The sequence below is a fragment of the Helianthus annuus genome, chromosome 16, assembly GCF_002127325.2.
Source record: "Helianthus annuus cultivar XRQ/B chromosome 16, HanXRQr2.0-SUNRISE, whole genome shotgun sequence".
NCBI classification, from domain to species: domain Eukaryota; kingdom Viridiplantae; phylum Streptophyta; class Magnoliopsida; order Asterales; family Asteraceae; genus Helianthus; species Helianthus annuus.
This window is the reverse complement of record NC_035448.2, coordinates 4,513,694-4,524,575: the sequence shown is the minus strand read 5'-3', so window position 1 is coordinate 4,524,575 and position 10,882 is coordinate 4,513,694. Positions and strand designations below refer to the sequence as shown.

General features: G+C 37.0%; 1 long non-coding RNA gene across 2 annotated transcripts; it reads right to left on the bottom strand.

Annotated features, from left to right (window-relative positions):
• Positions 1-8,448: 8,448 nt before the first annotated feature.
• Positions 8,449-10,716, bottom strand: LOC110915952. 2 transcript variants are annotated; one of them, XR_002579384.2, is made up of 4 exons: positions 10,416-10,716; positions 9,421-9,487; positions 9,098-9,225; positions 8,449-8,688 (listed from the first exon to the last, which is right to left on the bottom strand). It is a non-coding gene; the product is annotated as an uncharacterized LOC110915952 (long non-coding RNA). The 2 variants fall into 2 exon arrangements; XR_002579385.2 differs by having other exon boundaries at positions 9,098-9,222.
• Between the last annotated feature and the right edge of the window lie 166 nt (positions 10,717-10,882).

Sequence of the window (10,882 nt, the reverse complement as noted above, 5' to 3'; positions counted from 1 at the left end):
GGTTTTGTGGGCTAGTTTCAAGGTGTAACCCCTTCTAAACACTTCCAAAGCCCAACCCATTGAAACCCTAATCCTTCCCCCTATAAATACCACTTATAACCAGCCTCCCTACCACTTTTGCAACACTAAAAACTCTCAAAACATCCTCCAAACCGTAGCTGAAAGCAAAGGTTCGAGCAGATTGACACCCCTTCACGAAAATGAGCATAACTCACTCAATTCTTATCTGATTCACTTGATTCTTTTTCCTACTTGCTTGGATAATCATGGGGTTCGATTCCTAGACTTCTCCTTGGAGAAATCAGACCTGGAAATGCCCCGAAATAGTCCATAAACTTTCTGTTTGATTTTTATGTTCTTCAAAACTTGTTTAAACCTATGCAACTTGTGTCTAACACATCTCATGCCTATGTCCTAATGCTTACAACTTATCCCATGGTTGGTTAAGCTTAAAAACAAGGTTGAGACATTTGAAATCAGAGGATTAAACCTCATAAACTTGGTGTTTTGTCTAGGGTTTCAACCCACAAATCATGTCAAACATAGTCTTTGATACATGAGTGATTATGGAACAACTTGGGTTGTCCAAACATACAATCCTCACATGATTTGGTGATTTCTATTAGTTAGTTTACTTTACATACATGTAAAGACCTTAGTTCATGACCCTCCTTGGTTGTTTTTACATCAAGTGTAGTGGTGAACATCAAAGGGGTACCTAAATGGAAGCCTTGTCTTCCTACCCCATCCATGACACCCATGACTCAACTTGAGGTACCTAAATGAAGATGTAATCTTCTACCTCTTACTTGAATACTTGAACATTTGGACTTAATAATATGTGTATAATATACGACCTACATACTATCTATGTACACTCGAATCTTTGATGTTGAAATCATATTCATTTGTCAAACTAGTAGGTTATCATCTAAGGACCTAAACCTTGTTATGATTCTTATGGGTGTCCAACTCATAAAATCATTATAACCCATGAGGTTACCAAGTGTCATACAAGTGTTATGTGTGAAGATGAATATTTTGATATAATATTTTCATGTCACTTTCATTCCAAATCTCGACTCTAAACATGCTTGAACTTAAACCCTTACGCATTCAACCTTCCAACCTCGGCAACTTTGTCACATTGGATAATCGGAAAACATATGCAAACTTTGTGAGTATACTCGTATTCCCCTTTTACTTTTATCACTTTTGGGGTGTAACATGTTTTATCTATCAACAAACTTACACATGAACATTTTGCTTAAACACATGAACATTCCTATAACATGCTTGTATACGTGATGGCTTGATACTTTAAACTTGGGTGATTCTTATGTGTTGAACTTATCATTAACTTCGTACGAGCCAAACCGTGACATATGTAGTGCTATAGGATTAACGACCCGCCCTTTATCATCGGTTATGTCATGAGCATATTGCGTTTTCTTGGTTTGATATGTTAGACACATGCCATGTTTAAATGTTTATCTTGAATCACATGCTTGCTATGAGGAATTGTTCAAACTTATCTTTTACTATGTACGTATCAAACTTGTATACTCGCCTTTGCTTTTGCATTGAACTTTATTTTAAACATGTTACAGGTTGAGGACGATGATGCTATGAAATGAAGTAGCGTTGATGCCTAGATACACATATAGACGTTTAGGTTTAATCGTTGTATCAATGTTGATTATGTTGTATTGTATTTCCTTTGAACTTGATGTTATTTGATTTCTTTGTAATGTTGACAAAAGAATTATGAAATGAAATCGGTTTATTAAATATTGTCACAAATAGCGTTATGATGACTCTAGCAATCTTCACACTTCGTCTCATCCCGATGTTTCCGCCATTGGTTGGGGTGTGACATCCACAAAGTACCTACATTTCATAAAAACATGAAATGCTTTAGTCATACGGGATTTAAAACGTATCTAAACAAGTTTGGGAAACAAAACTAATCAAAAATACATTTTGTACAGGGTCCACCGTAAATTACGGTGGACACCGTAATTTACGGTAGCCCTGTTATAACATATCCCCACCGTAAGGCAGTGGAGAACTGTCGTAAAGAATTCAGCCTCCACCGTAACTTACGGTACCCACCGTAAGTTACGGTGGCCCCTGCATCAGCTTCTTCCATTTTGCCGTTTATTGACACGAAAACTTTCATATCTTTCAATCCGCTTGTCCGTTTAACCTACCGTTTCTTCCTACGTGTTTGTAATTTGATTCTCCATTATATGGAGTTAAAATCTAACATCCGGTTTAACAAAATTTCAGACTTTTAAGTCTTCGGCTTATTACCCTTTTTACCAAATTTTGACCCGTTCGATTCTTATCAAACAAACTTGTTTATTTGATCCTTAATTCATGAAATTTATACTTTCCATAGCTCCTATCATATTAGTTTCAAATCACGGGATTCTTACATAATAAAAACCCGTTTACGCTCAGGTTCTTATTTTGACCCGTTTAGAACGCATTATGTACATTTAAGCATCAAACTCTCTCTTCTCTTTCTACACTTCATATTCTCACTTTTAAATAGCCTATTATATTCCACCACAACTATTTTTGTGGTGGATTTAACAAAATGAACCACATTCCAAATTTTTACCCTTAGGATAGTCAATTTACATGATTAATCCGTTCATAGGCATTTGACCCCAAAAGTTGATGCCTACCACTCTTACATGTGTCTAAGAGTTACATGATGATAATACTAATATCTAAACGACCTCTAAGGGTCGTTTGCCCGATTTACCTATCAAGGGCATTTTCGTCAACTTATTTCCCCCTTTCACGACATTGGTCCCTTTGCTAATGTATTGACCAATATTGCATTTTTAACCATAAATCTATATATATGCGTACCTGGCTCGAGTCAACATATAGACCCGTTTTATGCCTCGCGTTAATTAACCAACATTCTATGGCGTCGCAATTATCCAAATTGCTAATCACTCCTGATAACATACGACTTGACAATCACATTAGTCGATACTGTCAAATGGTGTTTCATCACCATTTGAACCGTTTGGACTATAAGACCAAACATTTACATAAATTAGAATAAAAGCAGGGTTTTAAATTTCCAAAATTTACCCATTGCCCCGTTCACCATAAACCATGGTTTTTATCATTTGTACTTGTTCCGACTTGTATCAGTCGTGTCGGAACCCTTATTTTGGGTATTACATCTTTCGCATTCATAGTTTATAAAATAAACACGTGTCCTACATAAGGGTGTAAGTTTTACTTACCTTGCATCCGAAACTCGTTTTTTTTCCTTTACACTTGATTCGCTTGACCCGCTTCCTTCCTAAGCTTTCACCTAGCTTGTCAAGCATCGAACTATAATCATAATTAGTAAGATGGTTAGACTAGTCATTATCACACACGACTATTCCATCTTACGAATTCTATGTTGAGTCTACTATTCGACTTCATAATTAGTTAACTTAACTTATCTAAAGTTAACTACTTTCAATCGCATGGTTTACAACATTAAGTCTAAATCAACATAGTATTTAGAACTCTTATCACTTCATATCACGCGTAATCGCCATATCATTCGAATACGCGTTTTCACTCTAAATTTCAATACTTTAGTTCTTATTTAGGCATTTTAACAAACACCTAATGTGCATGATTTCACATATTTACTAACTAATTTATAATTAGTTATTTTCACCAAGATTTATATAACAATCAAACCTCTAAGTCTAGTGTTCATGAATTACATCAAGAACTTATATTATAACAATCAATTTTCATCAATTTAACACTCTAATCCGAGTGTTCATCTTATTGTCATAAAACCCACTAGCACATAATAGGGTAATTACCAAATCCCTAGTTTTGACAACAATTTATCAAATTTTCTACTAGGGTTTGTTTCTAAACCAAGATATAATCACAATAACACTCATAGATTCCACATTCATTCCAGAATTTTGATTATGATTGTTCATCATAATCTCAAAGTATCACCAAATTATAAAATTCAACATACCTTGTAATCTCCACGACTAGGTGATCATGAATTTGTAATCATGCAAACGATTTGGGTTTGATTTGAGCTTCAATTTGAGAGATTTGTGAGGATTTTAGGGTTTGAAGAAAACCCATGTCGCCCCCCCCCCCCTGCTTCTTCTACGACCAGACAACCCCAAGTGGGTGTTTGGTTTGTTTTTTAATTAATCAAGTTCCAAGTTTAAACAAGTTTGGCCCCTCCATTTTCCTTAGTTCATAATTTAAGGGTTTTAACCTACTCATGAGTCACTATCTAACTAGGTTAGAATTATTCCTAGTCAGTTTAGTAGGTTCTGGAAGTCATAACCCGTTTTACTTTAAGTCCCGTTAAATCGGGCCTTTTGCCCATTCTATTTTCTTGAAAGCTCTTATTCACTTTTAAATAAATATTAGGATTATTTAAATAAATTCCTAATACTTGCCGGTTTACTTTTACTGCTAACGGTACTTTCCCCGTCTTTAGTATTAACGGGTTTTAATTACCAAACTCGTTTTCAGGGTGTTACAGATAATTCAGGATATTCTTCAGGATCCTCGTCTTCGACAGCATTCACTCTCTTGTTATCATTTCTGCCATATGGCTTGGAGCGGTATGGTTTGTACGAGGATTCCGACTTCCTGTTAGTCGATTCGTATGTTGAGGATGCATTCATCCTTTCTTGCATTTTCTTGTCATCCTCCAATCGAATATATCTTAGAGCCCTGTTACGAGCCTCGTCAAGATTCCTGCAGGGATTCATTACAAGATCCTGATAAAACTGAGAATCCTTTTGCAACCCCATCTTAAAAGCTTGCACGGCTGTTGCAACATCAAGATGTGGGGTATCCAAGGATTCTCGACTGAATTTGTTCACATAATCCCTTAAGGATTCCTGAGGCCCTTGAGTTATCCTGTAAAGATCACTGGTTAGTTTCTCAAAACTCCGACTGCAAGAAAATTGACTGTTAAATAAATTCACTAAGTGAGCAAATGATGTAATCGAATGCCGAGGAACATTTAACAGCCATTTTAAGGCTGATCCTGTCAGAGTAGAACCGAAACCCTTGCACAGGCAAGCTTCCTTGAGCTCCGGAGGGATAGGGTTGATCTCCATCCTCTCCCTATACTGGGCAATATGCTCTTCAGGATCCGTGGTTCCATCATAAAGCTTCATGTTTGGAGTCTGGAATCTTTTTGGGATTTCAGCATCACAAATAGGACGTACGAACCGAGATATCCTGTGGCTATCCTGGGATACTTCAGGAATTGGCTGAACCACCCCAGGTACACTGGATATCATATCCTTTAGCTTCTGAAGCTCCTTGGATAATGCTGACGTTACGGCTGTATCCTGCAAAGATCCAACACTATTAGTGGCAATAGTATTATTATTATTAGACACGTTACCAGTCGGAGGATTCTGCCCATATCCTGAAGCATATCCTGAGCTCCTCACGGTTGACATTCTAACCGAGGAGGGTATTTCAGGAGTATGATTCTGAGGAAGGCTGGGCACAATATTCCCCCTATTATCCTCAGTATACACAGCTGAACTAAAGTTCAAAGTTCTGGGCTGTAGTGGAGTGACGATGTCCTCGGCAGATCTGCTCGGGCCGGACTTCAGGAGTTGTATTTCCCTTAACAGCATCTGGTTTGTTTCCTGTTGCTGCCTCATTTGTTCCTTCACACTTCCAAATAAGGTTAGAATTTCATCATTAGAAGCCAAAATCGGAGCAGATCCCTGAACATTCCGAGTAGGGATAATATCCTGAGGTTGTGAAGAAGTTTACATCCTTGGAGGAGGTGGTGGAAGCACCGGACCAGTAGTAGCAGAAGTCATAGCAGACACAGTAGAAGAGCTCATGCTTGATCTTGAGGCCATTGAAGATAATGTGGCAAAAAGTTTTGAAAACAGAAAACCGATTAATGATTTCACAAAGATTTTTAGTAAAGATAGCACCACTTGCCCCACGGTGGGCGCCAAATTGTTTTGGTCAAAAATTACCGAAGCAATTAAGTGATCAAATTAGTTAAGTGAGGTAGTGTGCTAAAAAGTGTGTTGAAAATATGCTAGTTATGTTGTTTGGAAAAACATTGTTCAGGATACGGCTCAGGATATTGAGCTGTATCTATGATCAAACAATGAGCAAAAAGTAAAGGGGGTTGACACGAGATGTACGAGGAAAGCCCTTGATCAATCTAGATCGCCGGCATAAAACCTCGGGAGCTGACAATCGCAGCTGCCTAGTTCTTCTCATTGCTTCAAACTTCAGGATACAGTGCAGGATATTGACCAGATCGCTAAGTGTTACAACGATTTGTGTAAGAGTGCAAGTTGCGAGAGAACAAGTGTGTAAGTGTAGTGAGTGTAGCTGTGATGTCCTATTCGATCTGGTATACCCATCTATTTATAGTAACGAAATAGAAACTAGAATTCCTATAAACATGGAATCCTCCGAATATTCCATTATGAACGTTGTAGACCGAGTAATGCGGCTTCAACGGCTTCATGTGAACGACTTGGACCGAGTCTCCCGTAGAAAAGGTCTTCATGAACGTTGGGCAACTAGACGCGTACTCCTGCACATAACCCGTTAGTAATCCTGAGGATACCATTCAGGATGTTACCAATATCCTAAATGAGCATCCCGGATACGAGCAGATATCATATAATCAAGATATAAATCAAGATATTTCCCAGGATATGGGCTCAGAATTTTACCCATAACAATACCTAAATAAGTTTATAATCTAAATAAGTTTATAATTAACAAATTCAAAAAATTAATGCAAGTCTAGAAAAATTATATACCTAAATAAGTTTATAATCTAAATAAGTTTATAATTAACAAATTTAAAAAATTAATGCAAGTCTAGAAAAATTATATACCTAAATAAGTTTATAATTAACAAATTCAAAAAACTTGATTTTGGACTGATCTAGCAACTTGAATCAAACCTCAAGGACGAATTTAGCAGTTTTACTCATTCATTAACGGAGGTTCTAACGGTGTTAATTTATTGGACAGAAATAGCAACAGAAACTAGGCTCAGAGACTGTTTTAGCAAAAAAAAGTTGATTTTGGACTGATCTAGCAATTTGAGTCAAACCACAGGGACGATTTTAGCAGTTTACTCAATTTTTTATTGCATAAAGTATAATTTATAAATATATAATATCAATATACACATACTCCATCCCACCCTCACGTTTCTTTCTCTCGTCCCTCTCAGTGAGAACCACCACCACCGTTAGCTGCCATCTCTCTCTCTCTCTTCCTTAAACTTTCTCTCTAAATCGTTATAACAAGACCTGTAACATTCTGATTGTCGAGTAATGTGGATCTAATATTGGGGATTAGGAATTAAAAACACTAAGATGGATCTTGGTGGCAAGAGATGCAGGTGGCGAGAAAGATCTGGGCATGTTCTCTGATTGGCACAAAAGACTTTAACGGCCACTGATTTGTCTTAGCGGATGAAGGTGATCATGCGTTCTGCGAAGTGTGTGGTGACGATGGGTTGGTGGTTACGTTGATTTGCAGGTTGGGGTTTGGTTTGGGTTTGAAGTGGTGGGACGGCTAGGGTTTCGGTGCGAACCCATTTGGACGACGATAGGGAATGGTGGTGGGTTGGGGTGGTGGAGGTGGTTACAATGGTGGGGTGGTGGTTTATGGTGGTGTTTGGTACAGTGATTATGGTTGTCGGGGTGACAATGGCGGCGGCTATTGGTGGTTAGGACGGTGGTGATAGTGTGTGGCTCAAGGGAGGGTGAAGGTGCAGCAGTGATGGGTGGTGTGGTGGTGACGATGAAGGTGTAGTGGTTGTGGTGTGGTGTTGATGGTGGAGGTGTGGTGGTGGGGATGGGGTGGTTTAGAGAGAGAAAGAAAGAGATGAGAGAGTTCAGACTTTTTATAAAGAGGGAGAGATATAAGAGAAAGAAAAATCTAATAATAAAATGTAAAGGGTATTTTGGTCATTTAACAAAAGTTAACTAAGAAATTTAAACGGAGTTAAAAATTGGACTCAAAGGGTTATAAAAAAAGCGTCTGAGGACTTAGGGCGTTAAACATTTTGATTTTGAAGTCAATTAGTTAAAACATAAGACTCAAAAAGAAATTACCTATGTATTAAAACTAGTGGGAATGCCCGCGCGTTGCGATGGATGTCCGACTGATATTTGATTAAATTATGATGTGTATTACGAATCATAGCCCATTCCAAGTTCCTAACATTTTCATTCCATAACCTGCGCGATGTGAGGCGCCACATTTTAAAACACAATGGAGTTGCCACGTAGGATGTTGTAGATAGTGAATACTGCGTTTGGATAAACGAGTATTGGGATTTTTTTTAACTCATTGGTTTAAAAATAGGGACTCGGATATTGGTATTGCTGAGCGTTAAAAAAGTGACCATCATGATTCATAACCATCGCGACAAATTGTTGGAATAGGTGAATAAGGACCATAAAGTGCATAGCCATAATCATACATATGTCACCATAAACCCCTGTAGAAAACTACTGCCATATGGTAATATAATAAATTACAAATTACAAATCTAATTATACCAAAATAAATCTTAATGAGACATATTGACTCCATCAGGATCCGCGTAGCGTGAGTAGTCATTCCAATCATTAGTAGCCCCATTATAACCTAATAAAAGGTAACGGAAAATTTAAAATTGGATTGCTGAATCTGCATCTGCATCTCCTTTCATCATTTATTAAGGAAACCGAGAACTAACTTTTTGTCTGTTCCACGGGAGCAAACAAAAAACATTCTAGCTCAAAACAATTTTAACCCAATTACTTATGAATGGGTCGATTTGAGTTGTGTATATCCCAACCGGAACAATTTAAATGGGTTGAGACTTGATCACTTGAAAGTTGGCTAAAGTCTATTTTTAATATTAAAAACCTCTTAAATCAGTATGTTTAATAGTATGTAAAAGTCTGTATATCATAGAAGTATTATGGGTCAATTCAACCTAACACATTTTGACATGTACCAAAAAGAAAAGATTTTATGCATACAAAATCTAAAAAAAAAAAAAAAATCTTACCTTTTGCCCACTTTGCGTAAGCTAGAGAGCACGTGGCCATTCCAAGTCTTTCAGTGTCTCGAAATTAATAACCGTGTGAAAGATAGGAATGTGATGAATTAAAGAAGAAACTGGAGTCCAACAAGCTGCTGGAAACATATGTATATTTACTATACAGTTAGTGAGTGAAAGACATGTAATGTTGGGTGTGGTGTTATTCATATTTTCCTTCACAAAAAAAAAAAAAAAAAAAAAAAAAACAAGAAGAAACTGGAGCAAAAATTAACTGCACACATTTATCACCCATTCATAACTTGCTGTCATATCATATATCAAATACATACCCACATCAAGAACCCAAGTCTGAGCTGGATATTGATTTAAGTTCGGGTTTTCTGCTCAGATTCTTCACTGCATTTACAAAGCGATAGATGAATGAGCATTTAACATACAATATACAAAAAAAATAAGAATCGTCTGAAGTTCAATTTTCTAAGCAGGTGGCTGTAAACGAACCAAACGTTCAGCGAACAGTTCGTAAACCGTTCGGCGGGACGTTCGTTTATGTTCGTTCATTTAATAAACGAACGAACATGAACAAGAAATTTCGTTCGATTAATTAAATGAACGAACATGAACAGAGGTCTCGTTCGTTCGATTGTGTTCGTGAACGTTCAGTAAGGTGTTCGTGAACGTGTGAACGTGTTTGTGAACTTTCTTTGATTTGCATTCGTTTATATTCGTATGTTTGTGTTTTAATTGAAGATCTTTGTACTTTCTTATATTTTATTTGTACTTTTTATATTATTAAACTTTTATTTATTTTATTACCCTAACAATTAAACTAGGAAACCCACTTTCACCTTGTTTATGCATCATTTCTCATTATTTACATCGGCGAATACGATCGACCACCGTTCCACAATAAGGGATTCAAGTTCGAGTGCTACTCTCTGGGCCATCTATCTTTATCCTACGTCGCATGCGCCAAATTTATTTGTTTTCGTTTGTGTTCGTGAACCGTTCGCGAACACACTCATTTCCTTAATGAACGAACACGAACATAAAATCTCGTTCGGTAAGTGTTCATGAACCGTTCGTGAACACATTTATTTCCTTAACGAACGAACACGAACAAGGCCTTGTTCGTGTTCGTTCGGTTCGTTTACAGCCCTAGGTGGTACCGGGACATAGTATTGTTACTAATAGATAATTTGCAGAGATCTATCATTATCTATTATTATTTACTATGCACCAGTTAGAGCCGACTACAAAAGTAGGTTCACCGGTTCAGTAAAAAAAATACTAAAACATGATTAAAAAACACGGATCCCTTAACTAAGTCATTTTGCACACCAGCAATTTCCATAGAAACGGTTTTCAGATGAGATATCATGACCCGCTATTGCAGCCAGCTCTGGTGCGAGATCAAGATCATACTCCTAAACTATAGAATAAAAAGAGATATTTAGATCCAACAGATATAAGAATATGAAGATGTTTACAAATATAGTTTAAGCCTACAAAAGTATGAGTAACAAATTTTTAATCAGATACTCTTAGGAACCCAACTATTGATGTGATAGATGCTCATCCCTCATCTATATAAGACCTCAAAAAGTTGTATCTTACCAAATTTCCATTAGACCATAGGTAATGGTTAATGCCCACTAAGTGACATTTTTCACCACATCATCATCATAATGCCCTTTTAAAAAAGGTGTAATGGTTAATGCTCATTTCATTTATTACTTTCCATTATTTTTCTTCTCTTTGGGCATTATTATAGAAATGCCCCTCACTCTT